The sequence below is a fragment of the Cibotium barometz genome, chromosome 55 (genome assembly GCF_041138505.1).
Source record: "Cibotium barometz isolate CiBa-2024 chromosome 55, ASM4113850v1, whole genome shotgun sequence".
Lineage (NCBI taxonomy): Eukaryota > Viridiplantae > Streptophyta > Polypodiopsida > Cyatheales > Cibotiaceae > Cibotium > Cibotium barometz.
The window spans coordinates 13,989,067-14,014,327 of NC_141100.1; the positions used below are offsets into that span (position 1 = coordinate 13,989,067).

Consider the following 25,261-nt stretch of genomic DNA (forward strand, 5'->3'; position numbering starts at 1 on the left):
AAAGTCCAGCCCCGCATATGAAACTCCCTTAGGAGGCAACGTTTCTCCACTGCGCGAGCCTGCATCTGCAAGGATGGTGCGAACCTACACTTTTGCTGCCATGGTCGGGGTTGCTTACTTCGCCGTTTCCTCGCTAGACCGTGTTTTCGAATGGATGGCTGATCGCAAGGAGAAGAAGGTGCGCTTGTTTGCTTTTTGCCTTTTGATCCCCTCTGCTGGCTGATCCTTTCTTTGAACACTGCATTTCGTAATCTTGCATAGTTACTCGAAAATTTTACCAGAAACAAAACTGCCCAAAAACTCCCAGGGCTTGAAGTAGCAGCCCATTGGGCATGGCTGTATGGGGCAGTAGCACACGGGACATGTTCATGTGGCACGGGACATGGTGCATTAGGCATATCTACAAGGGGCATGGACAGCACATTCGGTATGATGCACAAGAGGCCATTGTAGTATGTCATGAGGTATGATGCACACGAGGCAAGGATGGCACATGTGGCATCGTGCGCGAGGGGAAATTGTAGCACATCAAGTATGATGCATATGTGACAAAGAGTTTCGCATCAGGTATGCACTTGGGGCACGGTGTGGCATCAAGCACATAGGGCATAAGAGAAGGAGTACTGGCACAAGGGGCTTGGCTGACTCAAGGGAAAAGATAAGGAACTCAAGGGAAAAGATAAGGACACCTTTCTCCCAAATCTTTTATGGCTTAGGAGTTCTTTGTTGTATGGTTCTATCTCTCACTTCCACCCTATTCCACAACTCTTGGCTCAATGAATGATGGAAGAAAGAAGTCCTTAGGTGCTCGTAGTAAGCAGCACAAGGAATCTTTTCCGAAGCAAACTTCCAGGCGGGCTTCGAAACCTTAGTTAAGGCTTGGGGGACGCTACTTTTAATAGAAGAAAAACATTCAATAGCTTAAAATCTCTAGGTTATTTTCATTATTTTAATGAAAGCACTTCATATATATTTAGAGGCCCTTTTGGGGGAAAAAACATGAGCGCCCATATATATCTCTCCCTCTCTCTTCGTCGTGACTATAAAAAAAAGGGAAGCCCTCAACTTTCAGCAGGCCATAGAACACCTGGCCTCTTGTCATCATCACCCCTATGCTACTGTACTCTGCTGCTGGCGTCATCTTTTAGCGCATATGTGAGCCGGTTTGCTGCCCCAAAGTACTGTTGGACTATACCCCTCTGCTGCTGCCCCATTTACTACTACTGAGCCAGGCGATATAGCCACCTGAGCTGCCATACATGCTGGGCCATACAGCACAGACGTCATCTACATTATCAGTGGCTGAGTTACCGACTAGGTGGAGAGTTTTTGGTTCGTGTGAAGACTTCATAGTTTATCCGTATCACTTGGCTGTCCCTTGGTTGCTGAGGAGCGCATTAGAACTTTGGAGATCATAGTTGTTCACGTACGGTCGTACGGTACGGTGCCGTACAGGAATTTACCGTACCATATGAAATTTTGGAATACGATACGGTAACGTAAAGTTTTTCTTTTCATTTATAAATTTATAGATTATCAATTTGAAAGGATAGAGAGCTCAGAGGTTGTTACAAGCCACAATTCCATTAAAAACAAGTTACAAACAAAAGTTTTTGCCGCTTGAATAGTTTTTACCACAATACCTACAAGTCCACTTACACTACTTGGACGACTAGGTGGCTTTCTCGAAATGGATAGTGTGCAACTTGAAGGCTTCATTCACGTCCTTCACCATTGTGATAGAGAATAGATGGGCTTGCGACTTGAGAGAGAGAGAGAGAGAGAGAGAGAGAGAGAGAGAGAAAGCTGTATTAACATCTACTAGAGGCCGAACTCGACCTATGAGACAAATCAATGTACAACTGTCAATGTCTTCTGGATGTCCACGACAAAAAAGGACAAAATGAACATGAAATAAACTATGAAAGTACTGAGCTAGTGGGGGGGTGTGATGTATGGAGCACTACTGCTAGAGGCTCAGTATGCAACCTATATCCGCAGGGTATACAAGAATGCAATGCAGATCTCTCTAGCTCCAACCAGTACCATAATGGGGGTGTAATATGTGATACATAAGCGATGGCGAGGCAAAAATACCTAGGAGCATGATCTCCGGGTGTGAGTGTAAGTGAGCTAGCTGCTCCTGGATATGGTGCTGATGTCGAGCCCGTATCTCTATGATCTCCCTCTGATGTAGTCTGGGAGTCTAGTAGCCTGGTGCTCTCGGTCTCCGTCTGGCTCGCAGGTCCGGTCCGCAGTGCGCTGAAGTGTAACCCCCTCCTGTGTCAAGGTAGGCACTGGAATAGATCTCTGGAAGAAATTAGTGAGCTGGAGCTGTCGCCCACCTCTCCCTGTGGTATGAGTCCGTAGCTGTCTCTCTGTGGCACTGTGTCTCTAGCAAGAACTGGCCAAATCTGCGCTGGTCTGCGGACTCCGTGATCTGGCGGAGTGAGATATGTCCACTGAAGATGGTGGTGTATCTCTCTCTAATGACACTATATGCTCTGCATCTGCATACATAATGTTCCTCACTCTCAACCTCCTCCTGGCATAGTCTGCATATCCTCTCTGCTCTGGGGATCCGTGCTGCCCTACCTGCCTCAATCTCAAGCTGGTGTGATGACACTCTGAGCTAGCCAATCACCACTCGAGCACTGGGAGGCATGTACACATCCATGTATCCAGGTCTCTGTATGAATCCATCCGCTGAGATACGCATAAACTCATCTCTGTAGTATAGCATCTTCGACAGTAGAGGCTGACTGGGTGTAATCCAAGTCTCTTGAGTGTATCGCTGCCATAAATCCTGTCGAAGGACTCTGTTCCTCTCATTGTGAGAGAGCTGGATGTGTGGTGCATGTATATCATACTGGAAAGGTGGCAGGTGATCTATGTCAAGACCATGCTGAGTGAGCCATTGTATCATTTGTGAATACCATGATCTCCTATCTCCACTCTCTGCGAGCTGCCTGGACGCCTCAAAAGCTCTATGTGAGTCGATCGGATGGCATATCTCTAATCCTCTGTATGAAGTAGATCGTCTGGAAGAGGGCCTCTACTAGCATAGGAGGTGCAGCAAACTCCGTCCGGACAATTTCATGTGGGACGGAGGGTTTGCTGCGGATCATCCGTGAGAGCATGAGAATCTGAGGCCTCTCTATCTGAGACCATGTGGAGGTGGCAAGCCCAAGTGCCCATACTATTGCAGCATACATCAAAGCAGGGGTGACTAGTGTGTCAAACAACCACCCCTTCGTGCAGGGCTCCTGGAAGTGTGCCTGGTGACACTGTCTCTCTAGCATGGCCAGAGCTGCATACCCTCGTGTGAGTCTATCCTTGGCTGCCTGTGCCATAGTAAATCTTCCTAGCGGAGTCGTAAATGTAATCCCTAGGTACACATATGAGTCTACCACCTTTTGGCTTGCATAATCTTCTCCGAGTTTATGGAGAAGTGAATGGCCATAGAATCCACATTCTTCTAGACCTTGGCAGCTCACACAATTTTGTTAACTATAAACTTGTACAGAAATTGAGTCTTGATACGAAACCCAACGATCATACCTATGAGGTACGCCTACCTGCGGGAAGGCAAGTATGGGATCGAAAGGTGGAGATGCTACCAATCCGGATTCAGGACTACAAAGATACTCTAGAATGCACCTAGAACATGTAGACTTGTTATTAGGGATTGAGTGGTTTAAGACTCTTCAAGTCCAGATAGATTGGTCTAGTCATACTTTTTCTTTTCAACATAGGAACACCCAGTATAGTATTTTAGGTGATTGTATACATCCCTCTCAGGGACCTCTTGTAAATACAGTTGATTTTGAAAATATAATGGATTCTTCTTTGTATACTGCTTTCCATTGTGTATTGATTCCACTTTCTTCATTTCTCATACCTTCCATGGATGTCAATGAATTAAGTGTATTTGAAAGCAAAGAATTACAAAAGATACTTGATTCGTTTCAAGATGTATTTCCTAAGGAACTGCCATCGGGTTTACCATCTGAAAGGGCAGTAGATCATCGTATTGACTTGATCCCTGGTACTCATCCTGTCAGTATTCCAACTTACAGGATGAGCCAAGCTGAGGAAGATGAGTTGGCTAAACAACTCGAAGACTATTTGAGGATGGGCCAGATCCGTCCAAGTAAATCACCTTGGGGTGCACCTGTGTTGCTTAGGAGAAAGAAAGACAACACCTGGAGAATGTGTATAGATTAGAAGAGATTGAACAAGCTGACAAATAAGAAACGTTATCCTCTCTCCCTAGATCAAATGACCTGATTGACCGGTTAGCAGAAGCGAAATATTTCACGAAGATAGATTTACGTACTGGCTATCACCAGATACGTATTCATGAAAGGCATGTCGAAAGAACCGCCTTTCGGACTAGGTATGGCCATTACGAGTTTCTCATATTACCTTTTGGGTTAACCGATGCTCCAGCCACTTTCCAGCAAATGATGAACGATCTTTTTCGTGAACATTTGGAAAAATTTATGGTGGTGTTCCTGGATGATATTTTGATATATAGTCGTACTCTTGAGGATCATGTTCGACACCTCACGATTGTCTTATCTATTTTAAGACAGAATCGACTATATGCTAAATTAAGTAAATGTAAGTTTTTTTATGACAGACATTATTTACTTGGGACACAAGATCACTAGAGATGGATTGAGCATTGACTATGACCGAGTTCAGAAGGTTCTGGACTGGCCTATACCAAGAACTGTGAAACAACTTCGTTCTTTTCTCGTTTTTGTTGTTTTTCTTCGGAAATCTGTGCGGGAGTACTCTTAGCTCACACTACCAATGACCAACTTGTTGAAAGGTTGTGGACGTAAGTCAAATCAGCCTATCACTTGGAATAACGATTTGGATATGGCCTTCAGACTTTTGAAAGATGAAGTCAAGGAAGCACCTATCTTAGCATTACCCGATCCTAGTCGGCCTTATGTTCTTGAAACTGATGCTAGTGACTATGCCATCGGGGTTGCTTTATTTCAAGATGGTAGACATGTTGCTTTTGAAAGCAAAAAGCTCGACGACACTCAATCTCGTTGGCCAACCCTTGAGAAGGAGCTTTATGCTGTGATTCATGCTCTCAAGGTTTGGAGACATTATTTATATGGCTCGAAGTTTGTGGTATTGATTGATCATCAGTCAATCAAGTATGTGTGTGATGTGGATGATTTGAGAGAAAGGAAAGCTCGTTGGGCTGAGTTAATGCAAGATTTTGATTTTGAGATTCGTTATCGGAAAGGGTCCATGAATAGTGTTGCAGATGCGCTTAGTCGAATTAGAGAGGTGAATACTTTGTCGTTCACCGAGATTTCTACTGACTTATTTCAGTCATTGAGAGGGCTTTGCAAGACTGATAATTATTTTTGTCCATTTTGGCAAAAGATCCAGGACGGAAGTTCATTGATTGACCAAGACTCAATGACTGAGCACTCTACCATTCAAGTTGCAGGAGGTCAGTGGATGATTCGGAATGGTTTACTATTCCGTAATGACAAAATTTGTGTACCATAGATCCCGGACATTAGGTCCAAGATTCTTAAGGAGTGTCACGACACCCCTTCTGCTCGACACCTTGGGGTACACAAGACGCTATCGTTAGTGAAACACTTTTTATTGGCCAAAGATGAAAGGTTATGTAGAAGATTATGTTCTCAAGTATCAAGTTTGTTAAGCAAATAAAGCTGAACGCTTTAGACAGGCTGGGTTGTTGCATCCTTTGCAAATCCCAGGTAATAAATGGGAAAGTATTTCCATGGATTTTATTACCAGATTGCCAAGAACACATCAAGGCCACGATTCTATTTGGGTTGTGGTAGATCGCTTGACAAAAATAGCTAGATTTTTACCGACCCGAAAGACTATTACAGCTACGCAATCAGCACGACAGTTTATCGAGCAATTGTTTAGACTAAACGGGTTACCGCAGGACATAGTCAATGATAGGGACTTTATGAGTGATTTTTAGAAACTTGTTTTTAAGAAGTTGGAAACAACTTTGAATTTGAGTTCCTCAGATCATCCTCAATCTAATGGCCAGACAGAAAGAGTGAATCAGATTTTGGAGGATATGCTTCGAGCATATGTATCCAAAAGACAGAGTTCGTGGGAGGATTATCTTCCTATGTTAGAATTTGCATATAACATTATAAGCATACGAGTACAGGTTTTAGTCCTTTCATGCTTATGTATGGTTTTCAACCTAGATCACCTGTTACAGTAGGATTCTCAGGACTTCAGCATGATGCAACACGTAATTTTTTGCAAGATATGTAAGAAATGTTACAAGTTGCGAAGGAATCTATCAGAAGTGCTCAAGACCGAGACAGATTTTATTCTGATAGACATCGTTCACCCAGAGAGTTCTGTGAAGGAACGATGGTGTATTTGCGAGTTCCGAAAGATTCCGAGACTTTACGGACAGGTCGATCTCCGAAATTATCCCCTAGATACTGTGGACCATTTCGTATTACACGACGGATTGGTTCAGTTGCATATGAATTGGATTTGCCTTCTCATGTGAAAGTTCATCCTGTATTTCATGTCAGTAGACTTAAGGAAGTACTGGGTGGAACATACCAGTTAGTTACTCCTCAAGAAATCATAGATGTCGAGGACATGACATTTATTCCACACGAACCTAAAAGGATTCTTGGATTTCGTGAAAGAAGATTGCGTAATACGCTTAACACGGAATACAAGATCAAGTGGAAGGATCGTGTTGAGGAGGACGCTACATAAGAGACATTGACTACTCTTCAGAGATATTACCCTGGCTTTTTAGTGAGCTCAAGAGTGAGCTCTCAGAGGAAGGGAAGTATGTCATGTGCACAGTGTGTATCTACCGTGTGCTACACGCACGCAAGACTAGCTTCGAGGTTTGGGGAAGCTTGGAGCTAGGCTGATTGGCGAGCTGAGGTAGGGATAGACTAACGGGCAGGCACCCAAGTATGGACGGGCAGGCGCCCAAGTGTGGACGCCCGATGACCGGCCAAGAGCCTATAAAAGAGTGGCCAAGGTTAGTCATTAGTCATATAGAGTCTCGCATGATTGTGAGAGCTCTATGGTCTGGAGCCTGGATCTAGTGCAGACATGCACCTGCTTCATGCAGCCGAGGCCGGCAGCAGTCTCGAGGCCCGTGAGGGTAGCTTCGTGGCGGTATGGGACGTCGCGAGGTAGAGATTGGTCGGTACGTCAGCCTAGTTAGCTCAGCTCGTGGCTCGGTGGGGACAGCCAAGATTGTGGGCTTGCCCACGGCATTCTACGAGGAGATCCTATGGGGTTTTGACACTCTTCGTCCCGAATGAAACGAGACATCAAAGCATAGTTTACCTATAAAGGCTCCTCTGACTAACGAACGCAAGAACTGGAGTGTTCCTGCCTACTGCCATGTAATATGCGGAAGCTTCGGAGAAGGATCGGTACTTCAAAACTCAGAAAACAGCACTCTTTTCGCGACGGAATTAACGCACAAAACTGAAAGACGATGTGTAGAAAATAGAGAGAGAAGGGGGAGATGGAGAAGGACACAGTATTGGGTCCCAATTACCCTCTGTAGGGCCCCCACCACGGATGGTGTATTTGCTTTATTAGAATGATGTAAATCTGAAACAAATACAAAGTACTTGACCTTTTCTTGGCTGGAAAACCTGCCCTTGACCTTCAGTCCTTCACCCCTTAGCTTTAGCAAACCCTTGGCTGTCCTGGCCCTTGAATGCTTGATGCTCTTGGTGAATTATGAGATGAGATGAATGAAATCTTGGCTGGGCTTTTATACCCCTCCCTTCATGCAGTCGGCTGTCTTCAGGACAGCCCACGATTGAGTATTTTAATAAAATACTCACACACTTTAAATAATGCTGTTTTCACACTATATTAGACCCTGTCCAGCCTGCGCATGCTTCTGGGCAGCACCCTGGCTGCTGGGCATGCTGCGCAGAGGTGTGGGATAGTTCCCTACACCTGGCCGCCTGCTGTTTAGGGCTTTGGACCCAGACGACTGCCTGTCCAGCAGTAGTACATCTGGCCGACAGCCCCTCCCAGCCCTTGCCTTGGCTGGTGGGCAAGGCTTGGGCCCTCCTGGCCCCTTGGGGGTGGTTCTACACCTCCCCCATGCCCAGACTAAGTATGCAAGCTGCAAATCCTTGCATTGGGGTAGCCCTATGGGCTGGCCCCATCTCTACATGCAAACTACGTGCCTACAGAGGCCTGGCATCCAGTTGCAAACCAGATACACAACACATCTGACATCATTCCAGAGGGAGACTCACAGCGCGGACTGGCATTGCTTCATGTGCAGGACAGTGCACACCTGACCTTGGACTCATGTGCAGGACAATGCACACCTGACCTCGGACGACTGAGATGGATCCCTGGCTGACTCGTCCCGGACTGGGCTCACATGGGACCAGTTCACCATCCCAGGTCCTGCACCTTCTGTACAGAAATGTCTACGTGGCATCCAAGTGCGGGATGCACGTGACATCCCCTTCTGCTTAACTTGACGGAAGCTGCATAGCCTCCAAATAATCCGTCAATAATGCCGGATAGTCTTCGAAAAATTCTTTGTCGAGCCATACCGCTTCATGAGTTCCTCGGTCTTGAAACTTCGTGAGGAACTGTCGTAGTCTTCGGCCTGAGCCATGCTTGAAACGGTGCAGAAGGATCTGTTCTGGAACCATTACTTCTGCTTCATCAATGATGTCTGGTTCCGCTTCATCTTTGACCTCTGAAGGGGGTGGACCTGCATATGGCTTTAACCAACTGACATGAAATACATCGTGCATAGTCCAACTCGGAGGTAGCTTTAACTGCATAGACACCTCATTAATCTTTTTCCGGATGGGAAATGGTCCGAAGCTCCTGAAAGACAACTTTGGGCATCGCTTGCCCACCTGCTTCAATCTTTGCTTCATAATCCGAAGATATACCCAATCTCCTTCCGAAAACTTCATGTCCCTTCGGTCTTTATTGGCCTGTCGAGTGTAGGCCTCTTGCGCTTTAGCCAATGTGTCTTTAACGGACTCTAGGATCTCCTGGTAAGACTCCGTCACTGTGTTCGCCTCCGGTATTGAAGACGACGTCCTGGTTAACAACGACTGGAAAGGCCTTCCAAACGCTGCCTCATATGGAGTCCTGCCAATAGCTGAAGAAAAAGAGTCATTCAAAACAGCTTGAACTAAAGGCAAAAACGATTCCCACTTACCTTGCTGATCGTGGACATAACACTTCAGCACATCAAAGGCCAACTGGTTGTATATCTCTGTCTGGCCATCTGTCTGTGGGTGGAATGCAGTGGAAAAATTCAACTTAGTACCAAAATTATCAAACAATGCCCTCCAAAAATGACTGGTAAACTTGGCATCTCGGTCTGACACTATGGTCCTAGGAATCCCACCAATCGGGTACCAATGCCGAATGAATAGCTGGGCAACATCCTCGGCGGTCACATTGGTCCTGCAAGGAATAAGCATCACAAATTTGCTGAACCTGTCAACAATAGTCAAACACTGTGTATTATGCTTACTCGGACTGGGAGGCAGATTTTTGACAAAGTCCATTGAAATGTCCTGGAAAGGACCCTCAGGAATTGGCAAAGGCTGTAACAACCCTATCTTCTTTCCACGAGGAGCTTTCACCTTTTGACAAATGTCACAGCGTTGTACATATGTAAACACATCACGCCTCATCTTTGGCCAATAGTATTGCCGTTCTAATTTCTCCAGAGTCGAATTCATGTCCCTATGACCACCTGTAATGGCGTCATGGGCATCATGGAGAAGAGCTGCCCGGAATGATTTCATGACACACAGTCGGCCTTTGTAGTAAAGCCAACCATCGCGTATCAGAAAATGGCATGGTCCTGTGGCATCCAATGCCTGTTCCCACTGCGTACCAAATTCCTCGGAATCCGCGTACGTGTGCTTCATGTCTTCTAGTCTAGTACCAACAAGGTCAAGTCTAGTGGTCTGAATCGTAGATACTTGTCCCTTCCTGCTCAAAGCATCGGCCACTGGATTGGCCTTTCCTGGAAGGTACTCAATCATACCACCGAACTGCTGGAATATCTGACTCCAGCGGTGTTGTCGATCACTCCACTGTGCACTTGGCATCGTCTGAATCCAGCGCAATGCCTGATGGTCAGTGCGAACCTCGAAGTCACGGCCATACAGGAAATGTTTCCAATGTTTCAAGGCCTGTATAACTGCTAGGAGTTCACGATCATAGACTGAGTAGTTCTTTTCGACGGGCAGTAACTTACGAGACATGTAAGCTACTGGATGACCATTCTGTTGCAATACACCTCCAATTGCGATGTTACTCGCATCGGTGATCACCTGAAATGGTTCGTCCCACGAGGCAAGGGCTAAACAAGGCGCTTCAGACAAAGCCACCTTGAGGTTCTGGAATGCCTCCAACGCTCGTGGAGTCATTCGAATCTTTTGCCTCCTTGTTTTCACTCCCTTTAGCAGATCGGTGAGGTATGCCGAGAGATCAGAAAACTTGTCAATGTGAGTGGAATATGCCTGGCATATACCCACAAATGATCTAATGTCATAAGCAGTCTGAGGTACTTCCCAGTTAACAATCTCGGCCACTTTAGCCGGATCAAGTCGAATGCCTTCGGCACTGATTATATATCCCAAGTAATGTACCTGGAACATATAAAATTCTGACTTCTTTTCATTGATATAGAGCTCGTTGCTTTCCAGCAACTTAAGGACTTTCTCCACATCAATGTCATGCTGCTCAGCTGTAGCTGAAAATATGAGTATGTCGTCCAGAAATATGAACACACACACTCCGATCAACTCCCGGAAAATACGCATCATCATGCGGTTAAATGTAGCTGGGGCGTTCGTCAAACCAAATGGCATGACCACAAATTCATAGTGGGCCCGTTCTGTACGGAAAGCTATCTTGGGGATGTCCCCCTCAACAATCCGAACCTGGTGGTACCCACTCTTTAAATCCAATTTAGAGAACACCTTAGCTCCATTCAGCCTCTCGAGAATATAGTCAATTCGAGGCATCGGGAATCTGCTCTTGATAGTCAGCTTGTTGAGTGCACGATAATCGACACACAACCGAGAAGACCCATCTTTCTTCTTGACAAATAAGATCGGAGCTGCAAATGGCGACACGCTGGGGCGGATGAAGCCAGCTTGCAACAATTCTTGGAGTTGGCGGTCCAACTCCGATTCCATTGCCTTAGAAAGGCGATACGGAAACTTGCTCGGGGGTTCCGAGCCTGGGAGGAGGTCAATCTTGTGATCCTCTGGTCTGGACGGGGGAAGCTGGGGAGGGAGACTGTCCCGAAGAAAAATCTTCTGGAACTTTTCAGGGAGAACCGAGTACTTCTCGGAAGCACTGGCCACCGTCTGGGCTGTCTGGATGTAAATCATCGCACACTGTGCGCCTTTCCTGACTGCTCGCTTAGTCTGCAAGTGGCTTATGAGCGGAAAGTTTGGAATACTTGGCTCACACTTAATGGTCACCGGGGTGTTTGACACATTCCGATCAATCTGGAACGTGTGCTTGTCCCACTTGACATCAGGAAGAAACTTGTGAAACCACTGGATACCCAAAATTATGTCTGCTCCTACAAGAGGGGCAACCATAAAGTCACGCACAAACTCTATGCCCTGAATCACTAATTCAGCACCTAGAGCTTCATACTTGACGCTCGTTGTCATACCTGTGCTAAAACCCTCAACTTGTTTGTCCACCGGAGTTAGCTCGAAACGGGCACGCCTAGCGGCCTCTTCCGTGATCACATCCTCCGTGCTGCCGCTGTCAAACAAGACAACGACTCTCTGGCCACCTATGTAGCCAAAGGACTTGAGCAATTCGTTGCGCTCATACTCCTGGTCATGGGCGCCCTTCTGCTTATCTTCGAGCTCCCGGCTAATAATTGCTCCAACTGAAGCACCGGGGGTGGAAGAACTAGGGGTAGCCACTGGGGTCTGTGTGGGAGCTGTGCTCACCACGGAAGCTGTGGAGGCGGCGGCGGCCTTTGGAGGCTTCTTCGGACAATCCCGAGAAGTATGTCCTTTTGTGTGACAAAAGTAACATCTACCCTCCTTCCTGTACTGAGCAAGCTTCTCAGCACTCAACTTGCCACCTGTCTTGCCTGCCTCCGCTTTCTGGTCTGGAGTAAGCTTAGACGCATTGTTCGAGTTCTTGGAGCCAGAGGCTCCCGGGCTCTGTTCTGGGGAAGACCCCGTCTGGTTCTGGCTTTTGTTCCCCGAGGCGTTAGCCTTGGGAGAAGCCGGCTGGGAAGTCTTGGGCTTGCCACCATTGTGTTTCATTTCTGCACTCTGCGCAAGCGAGAGTGCGTCCTCAAAGGTGGCTGGTCTAAACATACGCACCTCCCATTGGATGTGCGTGTCCAGGCCATACAAAAACTGCCCTTTCTTGTCCGCATCAGATAAGCCTAATTGTAGACACAAGGTCGAAATTCTATTGGCAAACTGAAGGACTGGTTGCGCATTCTGACGTGCACCCCTGAACTCGTCTTCGAGTCGCTCAAGGTAGTGGGGCGGTAAAAACCGCTGCTTACGGTCACGGACGAACTCGTCCCACCCATAAGCTGCCATACCTGATCTGGTGTGGGCATGAGCCCACTGAGTCCACCAAGGAATGGCCTCACCTTCCAAATACCAACTGGCTAAGATCACTTTGTCAATATCTGATTTCCTAACTGCGGCAAAGTAAGCTTCAAATTGATGTAACCATGAATACAGAGTAGTGGGATTGAGTTTACCATTATACTTACTGAAATTCATTTTCTCGGGAAAATGATTTGAGGGCGCTGCTGGTGTCAATCTGGCGTCCAAAGCTCTGAGGTAACGCTCGTGTTCCACTCGTCGCATGGCTTCGTCTTCTCGTTGTCGAATCCCCAATGCACGCATCTGCATCTCAAGCAAGGAGCTTGGCTGCGGCTGTGACCCCTCGAAAGGGTCCCTGTGACGAGGATCAGGTATCTGTGGTACGGAAGGAGAGGGAGGAGGAGATGGAAAACGCGACGCTGGAGAGCGAGAACGCTCCTCCAGAGCCAAAATCCGCGCCTTCTGCTCATCCAACTTGGTTGTCTGGTCTGCGATTGCTCGCATCATCTGCTGGAACATGTCTTGTACACTCAAGCCGGGTGCCCTCGCTGGGCTGCCTGGTGCACTCTGGTCCCATGGTTCTGGTTCTCTCTCGTCGCCGAAGTTCGCCATAGCGGGAAAATGCAGTTCCTTTCCGGAACGCAATCTGACCATCCACTATCTGTGTGGGAGACTTCCGGAGGCTTCCGGAGGCTAAAAACCAACCGTCCTTCGAGGGACAGGAGTCACTCCGAAAGGGGTAGTCCACCGGCGTCTAAAAACCAACCACACGAGCGAAAAAATTTTCTGGTTTTCTTTGCTGAATCTTTGTCCTTGAAGTGAGCTCTGATACCACTGTAATATGCGGAAGCTTCGGAGAAGGATCGGTACTTCAAAACTCAGAAAACAGCACTCTTTTCGCGACGGAATTAACACACAAAACTAAAAGACAATGTGCAGAAAATAGAGCGAGAAGGGGGAGATGGAGAAGGACACAGTATTGGGTCCCAATTACCCTCTGTAGGGCCCCCACCACGGATGGTGTATTTGCTTTATTAGAATGATGTAAATCTGAAACAAATACAAAGTACTTGACCTTTTCTTGGCTGGAAAACCTGCCCTTGACCTTCAGTCCTTCACCCCTTAGCTTTAGCAAACCCTTGGCTGTCCTGGCCCTTGAATGCTTGATGCTCTTGGTGAATTATGAGATGAGATGAATGAGATCTTGGCTGGGCTTTTATACCCCTCCCTTCATGCAGTCGGCTGGCTTCAGGACAGCCCACGACTGAGTATTTTAATAAAATACTCACACACTTTAAATATGCTGTTTTCACACTATATTAGACCCTGTCCAGCCTGCGCATGCTTCTGGGCAGCACCCTGGCTGCTGGGCATGCTGCGCAGAGGTGTGGGACAGTTCCCTACACCTGGCCGCCTGCTATTTAGGGCTTTGGACCCAGACGACTGCCTGTCCAGCAGTAGTACATCTGGCCGACAGCCCCTCCCAGCCCTTGCCTTGGCTGGTGGGCAAGGCTTGGGCCCTCCTGGCCCCTTGGGGGTGGTTCTACACCTCCCCCATGCCCAGACTAAGTATGCAAGCTGCAAATCCTTGCACTGGGGTAGCCCTATGGGCTGGCCCCATCTCTACATGCAAACTACATGCCTACAGAGGCCTGGCATCCAGTTGCAAACCAGATACACAGCACATCTGACATCATTCCAGAGGGAGACTCACAGCGCGGACTGGCACTGCTTCATGTGCAGGACAGTGCACACCTGACCTTGGACTCATGTGCAGGACAATGCACACCTGACGTCGGACGACTGAGATGGATCCCTGGCTGACTCGTCCCGGACTGGGCTCACATGGGACCAGTTCACCATCCCAGGTCCTGCACCTTCTGTACAGAAATGTCTACGTGGCATCCAAGTGCGGGATGCACGTGACATGCCATCATCTAGCAAGCCATCCACCATCAGGTCCCGGAAAGCCTGCTGCACTGTATCCACATTCAAGTGGTCATGACGAAACTGCCACACACCACCCAACTAAGAACCTGTAAGAAAGAGTGCTGAGAGTCTGTAAATCCCATTCTCCACTCCACCTTCCCATACACCTGGCCTGTCGCTTTGTCGCGGAGAACAACAAAATGCTCCTCAAACCCGTATACCAATCTTGCAATCCTCATGCACTGACAACAGATGAAAACCAAGAGATGGGACAAAAAGAACTTGGGCGGAATGCTTCCCCCCTTTGCCATCGGAAACGATCTCTAACCTGCTCTCACTGTGAATATGGATAGTGGACTCGTCACCAACCAGGATGTGACCTGCGTGCCTCCGAAGATCCTATAATAACTCCTGAGGAGTAGTCATGTGCCTGAAAGCACCACTATCAAGAATCCAATCCCGACTGTCCCTAGCAGTGAGTCTGACCATCTCCCTGCTTGAAGAAGACGAAATGCCAGTGTCCATAATCTCCAAGTGCATAAAAGCCAGTCTTCACAGTTACTGCTGAGGAATCTACACCCTGCTCGGTGCTCCGCTTAGGACATTTTCTCCAATAATGGCCTTTCTCGCCACAATTGTTATAGGTCCTCTTTGCCTTCAAGGCATCACGATCCACGTCGGGCTCCTGCTCGGAAGAATTCTCCTCTAAAGACTTCCCTTTGCCCTTACTGCAACCTTGCGACCGCTAGCCAATCAAGGCCTCAGAACCCCCGCCCTATGGAGGGTTCATAAAACGCTCTTCCTGGTTCAAGACCATTGGCACAAGCTCCTCCCATGTGATGGTGCTGAGCCTGCCACACTGGTGATCAAAGAGGAGTAGAAAGCTGAGTACGGAGAGGTCAAATGAGACAACAAAGTGATGGCCATGTCCTCTGAAGATATCTCCTTCTGAGCCTGAAGAACCTCCTGCTGAAGAGCCTGCAACTTGTTGATGTGCTCTCGCATCATCGAAGACTTTGCAGGATCCATCACCCACATCTGCACTTCCAAGGAGATCCGCTTCATGGGTGATACCCTATAGGTCCCTATTATACAGAGAAGCCAAATGCTACCAAATCCCTATAGCCAGCGTCATATGTTTTATATGATTAATCACCTGTGGTGTGTAATTAAGGAAGATGAAAGAACGCACGCGAGCATTGACACGATCCCACAACTGTGCCTGAGCCTCCCGTTCTTTTCAAGTAGAGTGTAACAGCACAGCTCCCCGTCCTCCAACTCTGGCCGTGGAACACCAACAATAATGAAATTAGCCAAGTCATAAGACTCCAATGTAGACTCCATCATTACCTTCCATGTAGTTGGTCCTGTGACCCGTCCAACTGTCGATCCACGGGGAACGTGAAGAGAGTAGGGATGTTCACGAGCTTCTCAGCCATCTCAAGCAAGTCTGCCATCTCGAGGGGGTTACTTTGGTCTTGTGAAGGGAGGGTGGGTGAGAAAAAAAATGAAGAGGAGGCACAACTCATATGCAAGGTGGTTGTCCCAACAGTGACGGCCGCCTTCTACCCAATCTCCAAGTCCCGAACAGCCCAAGAGACCCCGTAAGCTCTTCAAATCTCCCGTAAGCTCCAAGGTCTTCAAGAAACATTCCCACAAGATCTCTAAAGTCTCCAACCTTCAAGCCACCTGGGGCTCTGATACCATGCCGGAATACGCAGCGGATATGAGACAAACTGCTAAGAGCATAACATGGCAAGAAACCATGAAGAGGATGAGCAAACGCAAGAGAAACACCAGCCTGAAAAACGCAAAGCTGTGTGGAGAAAAGCAAACACAGAAGAGAGAGAGTGAAGCTGTATGAACTCTGCACTATATACAAGTTCCAGTACAATACCCAATACATGAGGTGTGGGGGACAGCCCCTCTATATATATGGTCCAAGACTACTGGTCAGCCAGCCCAAAACAGGCCGACAGCAGTCCCAACTGCTCACGACCAGAAAACAGGAGTCGGCCAGAGAAAATCTAGGTCGGCTAGGTCATCACAGTCGGCCAGACCAGAAAATAGGCGGCCAGCATACTCCTGCCCCATGACCAGAAAATAGGCGGCCAGCATACTCCTACCCCATGACCACAGAAAACAAGAAAAAAATACATGAAAGAAACGGGGAAAAAATGGAGAAACACCTAATGGGAAGGCACACCCACAAGAGACCCCCTAGTGTGTAATGTACAGACAAGAGATGACTACTAACTCTTCCATGTCTTGTGTTCCTTTTCTTAGGCTTCGAACCTGTGCACTTTCCTATACCTTGGACCTGCGCACCTTCATCTAGGACTGAATTAGTGTTTAGCCTTGCTGAGCCTAATATTGTTGTTGCCCTTGTCCCACACCACCACAAGATCAAGACAGGGGCGATGGTTTCATCCATGCGCGATGCAATAAGGGTGGGTGGGATAACGACAGCAACAATATCTCATAATCAACCTAAAGCTCTGATATCAATGTCACGTGCGGAAGCTCTGGGAGTCTTCTTTCAGCCCTAAACACCATCTTGAAACATGCAAATGCAAAACGCAAGCAGCAACAATATCTCATAATCAACCTAAAGCTCTGATATCAATGTCACGTGCGGAAGCTTTGGGAGTCTTCTTTCAGCCCTAAACACCATCTTGAAACATGCAAATGCAAAACGCAAGCAGAAGATAGAGAAGAGACAGAGAGAGAGATAGCTAAGTATTCATTATATTATAATGTACAAAAAAGGTAGTACAAGTCCTACAGCCATAGGCTATACCTAGTCTAGTCCTAAAACTATGACCAGCAACAATATCTCATAATCAACCTAAAGCTCTGATATCAATGTCACGTGCGGAAGCTCTGGGAGTCTTCTTTCAGCCCTAAACACCATCTTGAAACATGCAAATGCAAAACGCAAGCAGAAGATAGAGAAGAGACAGAGAGAGAGATAGCTAAGTATTCATTATATTATAATGTACAAAAAAGGTAGTACAAGTCCTACAGCCATAGGCTATACCTAGTCTAGTCCTAAAACTATGACCCAGCCTATGAGAGGCTGAATGAATCACAACGATGAGCAAAATTGCCTTGAATAGGCCTTGGAAAATGCTAGTGGACTGGCCCACTGCTGGTCGGCCAGGTCCTAGACAAATATTCCTTGAGTTGTTGTAGCCAACTGGTCCTAGATCTTGCATGTGCTGGCCGATAGCTCTCCCTTGTCCTCCACTAGTCTTTCCCTGCCCACCACAGCAACCAATGCTCCAGAATCTGGTTCTTTATCTTGTTGCTCTTTAAGGACATAGCTCTGAGGATAGCCTGCACATGTCTTGCACATGACAACTCTAGTCCATGTGAGTGACGTAGAGCATCTCAAGGGAAACAAATAGTTTCTCCCTAGCTGAGCTATATGCACATGGAGAAATGAGTTGAGAGAAATAGCCTCCAACCATAAATAGAAAAAGTGCTATGAGAGGTGCACAATGTGAACAAAAACTATGCATCAACACGTCGATACAATGAGTCAGCAAGAACTACAATGTCCTTGCCTGCTGCCAACATCTGGCAAGCCATCCACCATTTGGTCCCGGAAAGCCTGCCACATCGCATCCACATTCAAGTGGCCAAAACGGAAATGCCACAAGTCACCGATCTGAGTGTTGTCAGAGAGGAGAGTGCTCAGAGTTTGTAGATACTGTTCTCCACTCCTCCTTCCCATACAACCTGGCCTGTTTCTCTGTTCCGTAGAGCAATAGAATGCTCCTCAAATTCCACCTGGAAGCCAGTCTTGCTGCCAATAGATGAAAACCAAGTATGGGGACGTAAAAAACACAAGAGGAATGCTTCCCCCCTCTGTCATCGTCATCGGGAATGATCTCCAGCCTGCCCTCACTATGAATCGGTATAGTGGAATTGTCGCCAATGAAAATGCGACATGACTGTTGTTTAAGATCCTGTAAGAACTGACGGGAAGGATTCGTGTGGCTGGAAGCATCACTATCAAGAATCCACTCCCGAGTATCCCTAGCGGTGAAGCCACCTGTCTCCTTGCTTGAAGAAGATGAAGCATCTATGTCCAAAATCTCCAAGTGCACAAAGGTGGGAGTCTTTGCAGCTGAAGTTGAAGAATCAACACTCTTCCCGGTATTCTGCTTAGAACACTTTCTCCAATAGTGGCCTTTCTCACCATAATTGTTACAGGTCTGCTCGGCCTTCAATTTCTCACGGTCTGAATCGGGTTTCTTCTCAGAAGACTTCCCCTTGCCCTTATTGTTGTTGTTGTTACGGCCTTTCGACCGCTGGCCAGTCAAGGCCTCAAAACCTCCGCCTTGTGGAGGGTTCATAAAACGCTCTTCCTGGTCCAAGACCATAGGCACAAGCTCCTCCCACGTGATGGTGCTAAGCCTGCCACCACTGGTGATCTCGAAGTTGAGTAAAATGCTGGGCATTGAGAGGGCACATGAGATAACAACGTGATGGCCATGTTCTCTGAAGATATCTCTTTCCCTACCTGAAGAACCTCCTCGTTGGAGATGCAATCCACACTCCTAGAGAGAACTAGCTATGGGGTTTGGATGGCTAGACCAATTTGTGGAACACCTCAGTTAAGCGCGCTTGCGTAGGAACACAATTGGGATGGGTGACCTCCCGAGAAGTGGGAGAATCCATGTTTCCAACATGGTATCAGAGCCCAGGTTCTGATGTTGGAAGCTAAGACCTCAACCAAAGTGTGGCTTCAACCAAAGTGTGGCTTGAGGGGGGGTGTTGGAGATGCTATCCACACTCCTAGAGAGAACCAGCTCACGTGGTGAGACTGAGTTTGAATCTTGGCAAGTTGAGGTTTCTACAAATTGGATTATCGGAGGTCATCTAACACCTTAAGGTTTTGGGGTCTGGATGGCTAGACCAATTTGTGGAACACCTCAGTTAAGCGCGCTTGCGTCGGAACACAACTGGGTTGGGTGACCTCCCGGGAAGTGGGAGGACTACAACACTCCTGCTAAAGAGCTTGCAACTTGTTGATGTGCTCTTGCAACAGAGAAGCCAAATGCTGCCAAATCTCTCTGGCTAGCATCATATGCTTATATGATTAATCACCTGTGGTGTGCAATTAAGGAAGATGAAAGAACGTACACGGGCATTGACACGATCCCATAACTGTGCCTGAGCCTCCCGTTCTTTCCGTATAGAGGGTAACTCCCTGTCTTCCAACTCCGGCCATGGAACACCAACTACAATGAAATCAGCCAAGTCATAAGACTCCAAGACGGACTCCATCATTACCTTCCATATACCGGAATTGTTCCTGTCCAACTGTTGGTCCACCGGGAATGTGGGGAGTGTAGGGATCTTCACGTGCTTCTCAGCCATCTCAAGCAAGTCTGCCATCTCAAGGGTTCACAAGGTCTTATGAAGGGAGGGTGGGTGGGATAAAAAATGAAGAAGGGCTGCAAATAGTATGCAAGGTGGCTGTCCAACGGTGATGGCCGCCTTCTGCCCAATCTCCAAGTCCCGAACAGCCCAAGCAATCTCCAATCAGCACCACAAATCAGCAAACCCTTGAGGTCCCACTGTCTCCAAGCTTCAAGCCACCTGGGGCTCTGATACCATGTCAAAATGCACAGTGGAAATGAAGACAACTGCTGTAGAGAGCAAAATGCAGATGAGAGAGGGAGAGAGAAGCTGTATAAACTCTGTATATACACTAGAAAATCCCGATAATGGTACAAAAACAAGTGTGGGGGGCAGGGGCCATTTTATATGGCCCAAGGCTGCTGGTCGGCCAGCCCAAAACAGGCCGACAGCAGCGTAGATGCTCACGACCAGCAGAAGATGCTCACGACGAAGTAAAAACCAATCGGCCAGGTAAACATCAGTCGGCGAGCATCTGATACAGCCGACATGCAGAAAACAACCTCCCACACCTATCAAAAAATGGGAAAATACATGGAAAGTGAGGAAAAATGGGGAACACCAAAAATGGGTGGGCACACCCACAATAGAGGCCTTGGTGTAATGTACAGATAGGAGATGACTGCTAACAAACTCTCCCCCACCCAAAGTGTCTGGGCGAGGATGGGTTTCTAGTCTTCCTCTTGCTTTGGCATCGGGACCTCATGAAGGCCAGTTTCCGGATTGTTTTTAATGGGGTCATGCCTTCATGGTCCCTCCTTGAGCGCCTTGCTAAGGGCCTCATCCACCTGATCTCTAAAAATGGGGGGATCACATGGAGGTGCGCCAGTGGTGGGCGCCCCATCACTTTGCTCGAAAACCACCTACAAATTCCGCGCCAAAGCCAATCAGAGTTTGCGGATGACATTGTAACTTATCTCTCAGGGATCGAGGGGCATCTGTAGCATTTTGCCTCTGCGATTGAGGAATTTTGCCTTGCTTCTTGGACAAAGATCCATTGGCACAAGTCTTGTTGTTGGGTAGGCCTCTCCCCCACCCCGACTTGCACCGAGTTGAGGTCTTCGAGTGGATTCCTAGGGAGAGTATTGGTAGCCACGTAAGTGCTCTTGGCTACCATGTGGTACATCACCTCTTGTTTGGACTTCTTTTGCTCTTGCATTGGTCAAATCCAGCACCTTATCTATAACTTTGTATGGGCAAGAAGAGATAGTCGGGCCCACCTGCACCAAGGTGGGTTGGAAGGTTACTGTTTAGTTCCCTATGAAGGGGGACTCAGTTCTCCCATGGAGGGGGACTGGGGATAATGGATCTGCTGGTGCAGAGCAGAGCCCTACTACCATCTGCGGCCTCCAGCCGGGGAAGAGCCAGAAGGATTTCTTTCTTGACTGTGACAGCCCGCATCCCACTCGCGGCGGTCCTTGGCCGTGGGTATGGATGTACATTCACATAGGCTCCTCTCCACAGCTTCACAATTCTGGCAGGGGTGGTGCAACGAGGTCATCAAGGGCACTATCTCCTGGTTGGTAGGGACCATCCGTTCGATCTGCACATATCTCATTTGCACGCTCGGGTTGCTTGGATCAATTTGTAAGTGACTCAAAGCGGATGCAGCAGTGCCAGGCTGCCTTCCTATGTGCATGGAGCCCACAGCCCTACCTCAGGTGAGGAGAGGCTGGTGTGTTGGAAATTTGGGGCCACTTCTTGGGAGGTCACCCATCCCAGTAGTGTTCACGCCACTACGCGTTTAACCTCCACCACTCTAATCCCTTCCAAGCCTTGAAAATTGGTGGAGGAGGGATGAGAATGGTCCTAGTCTTCTATTACTTATAGATGATCCCATTGCTTGGGACTCTATGGATGCAGGATGTAGGTGGCCAGGTCACGACACCCTCCCTCGGCGGCTAGGACGTAGGGTACCCAGAGACTGTGATAATACGGGGCGCATAGGCTTCTTGCACTGTCAGTGATGTCACAGTTGGTACCCTTAGGATTTACCCCCACAGTCTTCTTTTTGGCCCATGATTACACCCGGCATGTTAGCAAGCTTGTCCATTCTCTCATACACACATTTGGCCTTCGTTCAGCTCCGTCGAGAGGAATTGGTAAGTTGACCAGCTTCGCTAACAACATCCCAACATGCCCTCCCTGGCTTTGATGCCATGTTGGAAATTGGGGGCCATGTCCCAAGAGGTCACCCATCCCAGTAGTGTTCACGCCACTGCGCGCTTAACCTCCACCACTTTAATCCCTTCCAAGCCATGAAAATTGGTGGAGGGGGGATGAGAATGGCCGTAGTCTTCTATTACTTATAGATGATCCCATTGCTTGGGACTCTATGCATGCGGGATGTAGGCGGCCAGGCCACGACCTTCCCAACATGGTGTTGTTTGGCAATACCTTGTATGCTTTACCTGTTAAGAGGGGTGTAGTTGAAGGATCTAGGACCACGTGGAAGTATCAATTCCCAGTCCAAGATCCCTAGGCGAACGTAAAACACCTAGTCCATGTTTTAGTCATGTCTTTCATTAGGTTGCTATGGATTATGCCACGATCTAGCCCAACTAATGAGCTTAATATTCTTGAGTGAGTCTTGTGAGTGATGTACTAATTTGTAATTATGGGACTGATGATGTCAATATATAGCATCTGATCTTGTCCATGTCTAGTGGCCATGTGCCATGTGAACATGTCCACTCATGTAAGCATGGGCATCATCGCCTTGTAAAACTTAATTGATAGAGGCAAAAGCGGAAAGTTGCTAAGACTTAATTTCTGTATGGGCATCATCGCCTTGTAAAACCTCATAAAAGGTTGATATCCTTGTATTCATGTATTGTCTAGTAATCAAATCAGTTTTGTTGTGTCCATCAGTCTGTTAAATGAGAGTCATTTTTTACTTGTTTCCAACAGAAACAAATATGTCTGTTTTGGAACAGATGGAGTTGCTGGAGAAGGAGAAAGCGGTTGCAAAGTTGAGAAAAGAGTTGTTAGCTGAAAATCGTAAGAGAGGATTAGCGGCCTGATATTTTCCAGCCAACCTGGAGTTGGGTTCTATAAATGTGTAGTTGGCATACTGCCTATGTTTTTCAAAATAAATACACAAGCTATACCATGGTGGAGGATGAGTTTATTGGCTTTTCCTAGGGTGTGGGGCTCAATGGAAAAAGAACCAACTCCGTTTTCATTCTGCAGGCTCCAGGGATGTTTTGCCTGTTTCAGACCTCAATATTGTTATGTAGCTGATCAGTTAGGTTGCAATTGAAATCTAGGCTATTTTTGTCTCTGTACGAAAATGAATGGGTTAGCTTTACAAGTATATGAACTTAATAGTAAGGTCAAAGAAGTCTGTCTAATTTCGAAACTGCCCTGTTTTTCGGAGGGGAAGAAAGAAGGGGAGGGCGGGGGGTGTCAATAAATGAAGCACAAAAAGGTGCAAAAGCAGATAAAGTTCTGGTAAGAGTTGGTCTGCCACCACAGGTGAGAGAGAGAGAGCAAGATGGCCAGAAAATGATAGTACCATCCTCCTCCATATGCAAGCGTAGAGCTGTGATGGTGTCCCCTTCCATGTAGTAGCTTCTCCATGGTGGCAAAGTATGTTTTGGATCCCTGGATGCAAGGGTGTCGGATCTCAGGAGGGATTGCGCTCTTTTACTAGTGATGCCATGGGTGCGTGGGGCCAAAGGATCCCTTGAGTGGGTGGGGTGTAGTCTCCGACGTGCATGATCCCTTGGACCCTATAAAGCTTGTATGCTGCTCTCTTGCATGGGCGAATGCAATTTGAAGAAGTTTGTAAAGGATGTCTAAGAGGCATTTTTATGGCTGTGACTCCCTAGGTGCTGTCTGAGCATGGTCTCCCGGTGGTGGCGAAGCTTTCAGTAAGTACAGACCCAGGCATCTCTGGTCCTCATAATGCAAGGGGCCGAATCTGTCTCAAAAGAGAGAATGAAATTTCTCTGGAATCTCATAGTAAGATGTGCTACCAAACTCCAGTTCTACAAAGCATTTTTTACGAGTTTTAGAGGTTGGATTTACTGTGAGCCGGCTATCTTCAGAGGCACATGTCACATGCCATGTGGATCGCCATTGGTCAGCTACGGGTATCATCCCACCTTCTGTGGATTGAGTCTGAAAGAGCAGATCACACCCCCTGGGAGGTATGGATATGCAAGGTATGCACGACCAGGGGGTTCAAGTTGGAGGAGTGAAGACACCCCATTTGTGACTCATATGCAGCCTTGACAGATTGAGGCGGATAAGGTGGTTGATCTCCTACGGAGAGAGAGAGAGAGAGAAATGAAATGAAATGATATATTAACGTCTTCAAAAGGCCAAAATGACCTATGAGACCAAAAAGGTTACAACAATTGGTGGATCTGATACAATGTCTGTCTAAGAAAAGCTAAAACAACTAAACAACTAACTGAGACTGAAACAACAACTATGAGGAAAAGTAAGGTACTAGGAGATCCTAATGGATAACATCATGGAAGGAAAACTCCAGCAACAAAGGTAAGCATCATATACATCACTATCCAAAGATGTCTCTCATCGGTCGATGGTGGATATCCTCAATATCCTTCATGGTGAGTACTCTGACTGGATGTCTCCCATGCCGTGCTAGTATGATCCTGATCCTCTGTTGTAGTCTCCGCCGGTGTCGAGATGGGCCTCTCATCTTGGGGCGCCTGAACCGCCCCAGCTCTATAGCCCGATCAATCAGTGTACCTCTGGTGCGGCTATACTCTAGGGCTAGCTGCAATGCTTGTTGGCCTGATTGCTCAATCTCTGGTCTTCAAAAGACCCAAGTGTCCATGTACCATAAATGATACAATGATACCATAGATATACAGGTCCATGGAAAAATTAACTGGAAAGAAAAGGGAAAACGACTATCACTAGTGTATAAAGATGTGATACCAGCATGCGTGACCCTGTACAGTAGAAATTAGCCATGATCAATTGATAATGATGCCCTTAGACAATACATATCTGATTGTCGAGAGAATATCTAGCCTCCATGATGGAAGCATATCATGGTGCCGAAGAACCTCCTGGCTCGGCATCTGTTGGTGGAAGGTCATGATGTTCTGGGTCGTGGACGTCTGGCCCGCAAAATAAACTGAGCTCTGTCAATGAGGACCCCTCTAGGGCAGAGGACCGGACCACTAGTGTGGACGGTGGGCTCTAATGTGGATACATGACGATTGGAGAAATCTGTAATGATCGTCTGGAGTATCATGTCGTGTCTGCCTCTTGGT

At 47.4% G+C, this 25,261-nt stretch overlaps 1 long non-coding RNA gene across 1 annotated transcript; it reads left to right on the plus strand.

Annotated features, from left to right (window-relative positions):
- Nucleotides 1-23,296, plus strand: LOC147607398 (uncharacterized). Its single transcript, XR_015264756.1, has 2 exons — nucleotides 1-178; nucleotides 22,940-23,296. It is a non-coding gene; the product is annotated as an uncharacterized LOC147607398 (long non-coding RNA).
- Nucleotides 23,297-25,261: the final 1,965 nt, after the last annotated feature.